At 46.8% G+C, this 8,752-nt stretch overlaps 1 non-coding gene across 1 annotated transcript; it reads left to right on the top strand.

The window, feature by feature from the left end:
- The first annotated feature begins 6,922 nt into the window (after positions 1–6,922).
- Positions 6,923–7,111, top strand: LOC119626117 (U2 spliceosomal RNA). The gene has a single exon (XR_005242298.2). It is a non-coding gene; the product is annotated as a U2 spliceosomal RNA (small nuclear RNA).
- The last annotated feature ends 1,641 nt before the right edge of the window (positions 7,112–8,752 follow it).

Raw genomic sequence — 8,752 nt, 5'->3', positions numbered from 1 at the left:
CCTGCCTTGCCAGCCTGAGCTGCTCCCTCTCTCTCTGGGCCCACAAGCCATCTCTCCCTTCCTCCAGGTCCTGGCAGTCTCAGGACCTTTGCAGGCTCTTTCCTCCACTGGGAAGCCTCTTTCCTGACAGCCCACTTTCCCTTTGCTGCCTCTCTCTTTTTTTTTTTTTTTTTTTTTGAGACAGAGTCTCACTCTATCATCCAGGTTGGAGTACAGTGGCACAATCTCGGCTCACTGCAACCTCCACCTCCCAGGTTCAAGCGATTCTTCTGCTTCAGCCTCCTGAGTAGCTGGGACTGTGGGCATCTGCCACCATGCTTGGCTAAATTTTTGTATTTTTAGTAGAGACAGGGTTTCACCATGTTGGCCAGGCTGGTCTGAACTCCTGACCTTGTGATCCGCCTGCCTCAGCCTCCCATAGTGCTGGGATTATAGGCGTGAGCCACCGCACCTGGCTGCCTCTCCTTGTATCAGCTCAGTCTTCACTTCTTTAGAGAACCTGCCCTGACTCCCCAAGGCCAGACTCTGCCAGCCCCAAATGTCTCTCCTGGAGGTCCCTGACCCCATTGAGAGGAAATGCCCAGTCCTTCTCCCCTGCTCAATTCTCAGTTCCAAGAAGGCAGGGACGATGCCAGTGTGCCTCCTCTGTATCTGCTCTAGGTGCCACCAAACAGCAGTCCAGAGCTTTACTGAGTGAATGACACGAATGCCGTTCTAGATGGCCTGCATTTTGTTTTTTTTTGTGATATGGACTCTCTGTTGCCCAGGCTGGAGTGTAATGACACAGTCTCAGCTCACTGCAGCCTCAGCCTCCCGAGCTCAAGCAAATCCTCCCACTTCAGCCTCCCGAGTAGCTGGGATTACAGGTGCCTGCCACCATGCCCGGCTAATTTTTGTAACTGTAGGAGTGATGGGGTTTCACCATGTTGGCCAGGGTGGTCCTGAACTCCTGACCTCAAGTGATCCAGCCGCCAAAGTGCTGGGATTATAGGCGTGTGCCACTGCACCTGGCCTGGGCTGCATTTTTACAACTAGCTTTATTCCTCCTTTGAGGAAAAAACCAAAAATATTTTTTTTTCCAGCAATGCAGGATCATTGCAAGAATGTAAAATAATCCAGAGGATGTTAAATTATCCCTATTATATCTTTTTTTTTTTTTTTTGGAATCAAGACACTAAAGCAGAAAAAGGAAAGAAGTGAAGGCAAGACATTTCCGTATCTTCTTTTTTCTTGAAAGCTGTGGTGTGGTGGAATGTGGCTCTGGAGTCAAACTATCTCAATCAATCCTGTTCCAGCACTGCTCTCCACCAGCTGTGTGACTTTGGGCAAAAGGCTTTAACTCTCTGAATCTCAATTCATATCAGGTGGAGATAGTCAAGCCTGCCTAGGGTTATTGTGAAGACTCAATAAGATAATACCCATAAAATGCTTAACACAAGACCAGTGCATAATAAGCATTTAATAATGAATATTCACACAACCATCCGCCTATCTCTGTCTGGCTAATGCAGAGCCCAGAGTCAATCATTTTGACAGTTCCATGTAAGCCGGGGCATCATCTGTTTTGCTCCCTACCATAATCCCAGTCCTAGGATGGTGCCTAGCACATAATAAAAGTTCAATAAGTATGTTTTGAATTCATTCAAAGACATTGATGAATCTCTTAAGATCCTAGTCAGCATTACTCATTTTTCTTTCTTTTCTTTTCTTTTTTTTTTTTTTGAGACGGAGTCTTCCTCTGTAGCCCAGGCTGGAGTGCAGTGGCCGGATCTCAGCTCACTGAAAGCTCCGCCTCCAGGTTTATGCCATTCTCCTGCCTCAGCCTCCTGAGTAGCTGGGACTATAGGCACCTGCCACCACGCCCAGCTAATTACTCGTTTTTCTTAGATGGCAGAATTGGGAAAAACCACTGACACGTCTTTTCCCCTGTTTATTTTATTTTATTATTTATTTGTTTATTTGAGATGGAGTCTTGCTCTGTCACCCAGGCTGAAGTGCACTGGTGTGATCTTGGCTCACTGCAACCTCCACCTCCCAGGTTCAAGTGATGCTCCTGCCTCAGCCTCCCGAGTAGCTGGGATTACAGGCCCTCGCCACTATGCCCAGCTAATTTTTTTGTATTTTTAGTAGCGATGGGGTTTCACCATGTTGGCCAGGCTGGTCTTAAACTCCCAACCTCAGGTGATTCACCTGCCTTGGCCTTTCAAAGTGCTGGGATTACAGGTGTGAGCCACCATGCCTGGCCTATTTTATTTTATTTTTGGAGACAGAGTCTTGGTCTGTCACCCAGGCTGGAGTGCAGTAGTGAAATCTTGGCTCACTGCAACCTTTGCCTCCCAGGTTTAAGCAATTCTGCTGCCTCAGCTTCCCCAATAGCTGGGATTACAGGTGCACACCACCACACCCAGCTAATTTTTGTATTTTTAGTAGAGATGGGATTTTGCCATGTTGACCAAGCTAGTCTCGAACTCCTGACCTCAAGTGATGTGCCCGCCTCGGCCTCCTAAAGTGCTGGGATTACAGGCATGAGCCACTGTGCCCGGCCCCATCTCTGTTGTTTCTGTCTACATATTTGGAGACCATTCCAAAAGGAATCTATATCCAGGGGAAATCTAGGGAAAAATGGAAGAGCAGGCATATAGGTAGAGGGCTCCCAGCAGAATGATGAATCCACACTTGCTGCTCAGTCAGTATCTAGTTAGGCTTTAAAAGGAACAGTTGGTTCTAAACTTTTTCCTTTTAATAGGAACAGCCCATTGTTCTTTTCTTTGTGTTTCAGACAAAGGTAAGGTCGTATTTCTTACATTATCAAAAATGTGCTCAGTGGACTAGGCTCGGCAAGATGTTGTATTAAACCGATAAGTAATTTTTTTTTTTTTTTTTTTTTTTGAGGCGAAGTCTCACTCTGTCGCCCGAGCTGGAGTGCAGTGGTGCAATCTCGGCTCACTGCAACCTCCGCCTCCCGGGTTCAAGCGGTTCTCCTGCCTCAGCCTCCCGAGTAGCTGGGACTACAGGCACCCACCACCACACCTGGCTAACTTTTGTATTTTTAGTAGCGACGGGGTTTCACTATGTTAGCCAGGCTGGTCTCGAACTCCTGACTTCATGATCCGCCTGCCTCGGTCTCCCAGAGTGCTGGGATTATAGGCCAAAGTGCTGGGATTACAGGCATGAGCCACCGCGCCCCACCCCAATTAAGTGATTTTTAAAAATGTAACACACATCTAACATGGATGGAACATGTGCTAAGTGGTGTAAGGCCTTGTATTTGCTGTATCTGCGTTAACTCAGCTGGTCCTCATACGGTCCCTCTGAACTTGGTCAGTTTTCATCTCATCTATCAATGAGGAAACTGAAGTACAGAGAGGGCGACTAACTTCCCTGCAGTCACACAGCCAGTGGCTGAGTCAGGTTATGAACCCAGATGCTGGTTCCAGGGCTTGCATTTAACTGCTGGGCTCTGCTGCCTCTTAAATAAGTTTGGAGTTTGTGACAGCCTGAGTTGGACACAGTGAAGCAGGGTTTTGTGCTGCAGGATCTCTCAGAGCCTTTAATACGCGAATGTGCACTGTGACTCTCCAAAAGATGGGCTGAGAAAACACCATTTCTCAAGTTCAATTGTCCGCCAGGCCCTTTTTCCAGACATTCCTAGTAACATCTTCAGGAACTAATGCTCCATTAGTTCCTGAAAGGGACTGAAAAGGGAATCCCATGTGCTACGTTGGGGTATTTTGGCTATGTCATTGGAATTTGTTTTTAAAATGAGCCACTACTTTCAAGAGTTTTGTCCCTGGAATGGAACTAAAGCTCTAAACCCAGTATAAAAATGAACATAATTTCAATTCTCTAACTGCTTTTGTTAGTAAATTCACTGGGTACTGAAGAAGGGACAGATTTGGAAGGCAGTGGAGCCTGGGGATATTTAGGAGATTTATTTTTGGCATGGCCCCTGAATCTCCTCCTGTTTTATCATGGGGAAACATTTGCCGGTTTGGGCTCAGCTGGTCTAGTGAACAGGCGCCCCGCCCCACCCAAGCCTCCTGACAGTCAGGTGAAGATGGATGCATCAGGCCTGCCAAGGCCTCTCGCCTGCCAAGGTGATCCAGCCCAGCTCTCTGCACTGTGCTTTGGGGGGCGTCCATACACCTTGAAAGAAAGGGCATCCTGATCCCACCTTAGCTGCTAAACTTGGGTGCCGTGTGATGAGTTCAACACACACAAACTCACACCCACATGAGCCCTTGAAGTCCTAATATCAAGGAAACCACAAATACTTTATTTCCACATGAAATGTATGGGTTGAGATTGGCTGAGTGTGATGGAGAATAAGACTCATGTTGATTTCTGGGCGGTTCTCCTCAGACTTCAGCTCATCTGAGTCGCTTGGGGGGGGTCTGTGAAAACACTGATGGCTAAGCCCCACCTCCAGAGCTGCTGATTCTGTAGATCTGAGGTGAGACCTAATAATGAGAATTTCTAGCAGCTTCCCAAGTGATGCTGCACTGCTGTCTGGGATTGCACTTTGGGGATCACTGACATCAGAGTTTGTTGGTTAGAGTCACCTAGCTTAAACTCCCAGCTCTGCCATAAAAAAATGATTGAGCAGGAAGTTCACATATCATAAAATTAACCGTTTTAAAGTGAACAATTCAGTGGCGTTGAGTGTACTCACAATGGTTTGTAAGCACAACCTCTACTCAGTTCCAAAACATTTCCATCACCCCAAAGTGAACTCATTCATCAAGCACGTTCTCCCCATTCCCTCCCTCCCCCAGCCCCTGGCAACTGCCTGTTTCCGTTCTGTGTCCATCGATTCATCTGATATTTCATATAAATGTAATTGTACAACATGTGGCCTCTTGTGTTGGGTTTTTCACTTAGCATGATGTTCTTGAGGTTCAGCCATTTTGTAGCATGTATCAGTACTTCATTCCTTTAAGACTTGAATAATATTCCTGTGTGTGTGTGAATGTGCGTGTGTGTGTCTGTGGATAAACGATTTGTTTATCCTATCCATTCCTCCGTTGATGTCTGCCATTTTTTAGCTGTGTGTAGTTGAACAAATTACTTAACCTCTCTGATCCTCAACTTCGTTGTTGTTGTTCTTGTTCTGTTACCCAGGCTGAAGCGCAGTAATGTGATTATGGCTCACGACAACCTCTGCTTTCCAGATTCAAGTGATCTTCCTATTTCAGCCTCCCAAGTAGCTGGGACCATAGACATATACCACCACTTCTGGCTAGTTTTTATACTTTTTTGTAGAGACGGTTTTTTGCCATGTTGCCCAGGCTGGTCTCAAACTCCTCAGCTCAAGTGATCCATCTGCCTCATCCTCCCAAAGTGCTAGAATTACAGGCATGAGCCACTGCACCCAGCCAACATCAACTTTTTGCCTGACGATAATAACATAGCTGCTCCCTTGTGGAATTGTTATAAAGGTGAGTGAGATAATGCATGTGAGCTGCCTGGCACACCATTTCTCAAGTTCAAGTTCAAGGCCCATATTTAAAGCCTCAATCAATGGAAGTGACTATTGTTAATATGCTTTGTCTTAACTTAGTATTTCTCATAAATAGATCCTGTGATGCAGATTTGCCTCTAAATAGTTTATTTGGGAGGTAATCCCAGTAAACCTTTTTTTTTTAAACAGTGTGTGCTCTGTCATGCAGGCTGGAGTGCAGAGGCACGATCTTAGCTCACTGCAGCCTCCGCCTTCCGGTATCAAGCAATTCTCCTGCCTCAGCCTCCCGAGTAGCTGGGATTACAGGCGCCCTCCATGACACCCGACTGATTTTTGTATTTTTAGTAGAAATGGGGTTTCGCCATGTTGGCCAGGATGGTCTTGAACTCCTGATCCCAAGTGATCTGCCCTCCTCAGCCTCCCAAAGTGTTGGGATTACAGGCGTGAGCCACTTCACCCAGCCCCAAGAAACATCTTTAGGGGAGTTAGGAACATTACAGGTGTGAGCCACCGCGTCCGGCCGAGGACATCAAATAGTCTAAAGGGAGACATTCCAACATCAGTGCTGTGACTCCGTGATTCCACAAAAGACCCAAGCATTGTGCTCTTTCCATTCTATTAGTCTTCAGTGTTGGCTTGCAGCCTCATGATCACAAAATGGTTGCTGCACCTCTGGGTATTACATCTATATTCAAGGCAGGAAAAAGCTGAAGTACATCTGTCCACTATATCAGGAAAGCAGTTTTTATCAGACTGCCCTCTTCCCTGTCAGATTTTTAGCTACTCTTTAGTCAGAAGTGGGTCATAGACATATTCAGTAACGAAGACAGCTTGGGAATTCATGCACTTAGTTTTCCAGCATCTATAGCAGAAGCAGATCAGGAAGAAAAGGGTGGGAAAAAGGTGTGGAGTTACCCAGGCAACAGTGTCTGCCAAAGGAGAATGAACCTAAAAGCACTTCAAAGCCATTTAACAGCAAATTTTGTTAGCAAATTATCTTTCCAAAGCACTTATCTTAGTTTTCTTAAAAATGATCATGTTTGCGTGGACCGCTCTCCGCCGACAGGTCTCTTCCACAGACCCCTCTCGCTTTAGCCCTCAGTCTGTTTCAGTTCTGTCTTTTCTCTCGGATCATACAAACAAGGAGGTCGCCCCCAGTGGAGCTCCGGCTCCCCAACAGGTGGCGGCCCCGGGGGCGGAATCAACCCTGGAGGCCACGCCCTCTGGGAAAGCGCGGGGCATGCAAATTTGAAATGAAAGCCCGGGAACACCGGAACAAGTACGAGTGTAAGATTTCCCTTTTACACGTGAAGAGTAAGAACTCAGCCCGAGTGTGTAATGGCATCAATAGTGGTGTGGACGAGACAAAGGGAATGAGGCAAGGAGCGAGGCTGGGGCTCTCACCGCACCTTGAATGTGGATGGGAGTGGGACGGTAACGGAGGGGGCCGAGAACAACACTATTGCTTTTCGGCGTTTTAGTTAAGATTAAGTGTAGTATCAGGTTTTATCAGTTTAACATCTGATTCATTCTTTATCTGAGGACAATATGTTAGATGGGTTTTTGGAGTAGGGAGATGAAATAGGAGCTTGTTCTGTCCACTCCACGTATTGACAGAAACGGTGCACTTGCTTGAGCGATACATATGTCTTTGCAAAATTAGTAAGGGAAGAGCACTGCAGAGTAGCTCGCACACCTGGTATCTGTGATACGCCAGTTTTCTCCTTCAGCTACCTTAAGGTTCCTGGTCTGCAGACACACGGTGGGCTTTTCAGCACTTCCATTTTCGCTGTGACTATAGCGCTTTGGGAAGACTAGGACCCAAGATGAGACTTCCCGTTTCTGTATCTGCAGGCAGAGAGAGCGTGTTCAATGTTTCCTGGAGGTCCTTAGATCTCAGCTTGGTAGTCAGGTGGTGGTGACCTTTTAAAGGAAAGGGGTCCACCAGTGTTGCCCAGCCTGGACTTGAACTTCTTCCTCTTTTTTTTTTTTTTAAGTTCTGTACACAGGTGCAGAACGTGCAGGTTTCTTACATAGGTATGCATGTGCCATGGTGGTTTGCTGCATCTATCAAGCAGTCATCTAGGTTTTAAGCCCCACATGCATTAGGTATTTGTTCTGATGCTCTCTCTACCCTTGCTCCCCACACCCCTGTCAGGCCCCGGCGTGTGGTGTTCCCCTTCCTGTGTGCATGTGTTCTCATTATTCAACTCCCACTTATGAGTGAGAACATGCAGTGTTTGGTTTTCTGTTCCTGGGTTGGTTTGCTGAGAATGATGGCTTCCAGTTTCATCCATGTTCCTGCAAAGGACATGAACTCATTCTTTTTTATGGCTGCATAGTAATTCCATGGTGTATATGTTCCACATTTTCTTTATCCAGCCTATCACTGATGGACATTTGAGTTGGTTCCAAGTCTTTGTTATTGTAAATAGTGCTGCAATAAACATACGTGTCCATGTGTCAAAAAAAGAGACCATATTTGCACTTGTGTCTAATTAGATGACATAATGTTCAATTTAATTCATTTATTATTCAATGCACTTAATTTAGTTGATTTATTCTAAATTATATCACAGCTGACATAAGCAGGTTTAGGCACAAACGCAGGACACTCAAGGGGAGCATCGAGTCAGCAGCAGGGAAGTATAGGAGGTGCCTGTGCACTGGGTGAGCGAGGAGCCTCAGGCAGGGGCTTCGCTGAGGGACTCTACATCAGCAGCTAATCAGGAAGTAAGCTAGGTAGGGGTCAACAGAGAGAGCTTCTACCCATCAAACCATGCTAGGCTCTGTGAGAAATACAGATAAGAAGTGAGATCTACGCTGTCCTGACAGCACTACCTGCTCATCAGGGATATGAGTAAAGGAGGGAGTAAGCTTAGATGGGCCTGAATGATTCAAGAAGGTGGGGAGAGAGGAGTGCTGAGTGCTGGACAGAACAGACTGTCCAGGTGAAAAGAATACAGTGGACACTGCCCATACCCAGCCCACATCCTCTCTGCCTTGCACTGCAGTGCACACAGGCCTGACTGCAACGGCCAGCACTGGCATCCTTTTACCTGAGGGCTTTCTGACTCAGGTAAACCAACACACCTTACTCTGACCCAAAATGCTAGAGAATTAGCACCACCCCCTTCCACCCCTAGATCTGCCTCCCACATCTGGCAGGAACCAGTGTATAAGCCCCCAGCCCCTTGCCCTTGGTGGGATGGCTCTGGGGTGTGCTCTGCACTGCTTCCCAGAGCTGCCCAGCAGGGTTAAGCTCCTGGTGCCCACAGTGGTAGCTGGCCT

Source organism: Chlorocebus sabaeus, chromosome 22, assembly GCF_047675955.1.
Source record: "Chlorocebus sabaeus isolate Y175 chromosome 22, mChlSab1.0.hap1, whole genome shotgun sequence".
NCBI classification, from domain to species: domain Eukaryota; kingdom Metazoa; phylum Chordata; class Mammalia; order Primates; family Cercopithecidae; genus Chlorocebus; species Chlorocebus sabaeus.
Note: the sequence above shows the minus strand (reverse complement) of the source record. Positions and strands in the feature narration are given on the sequence as shown.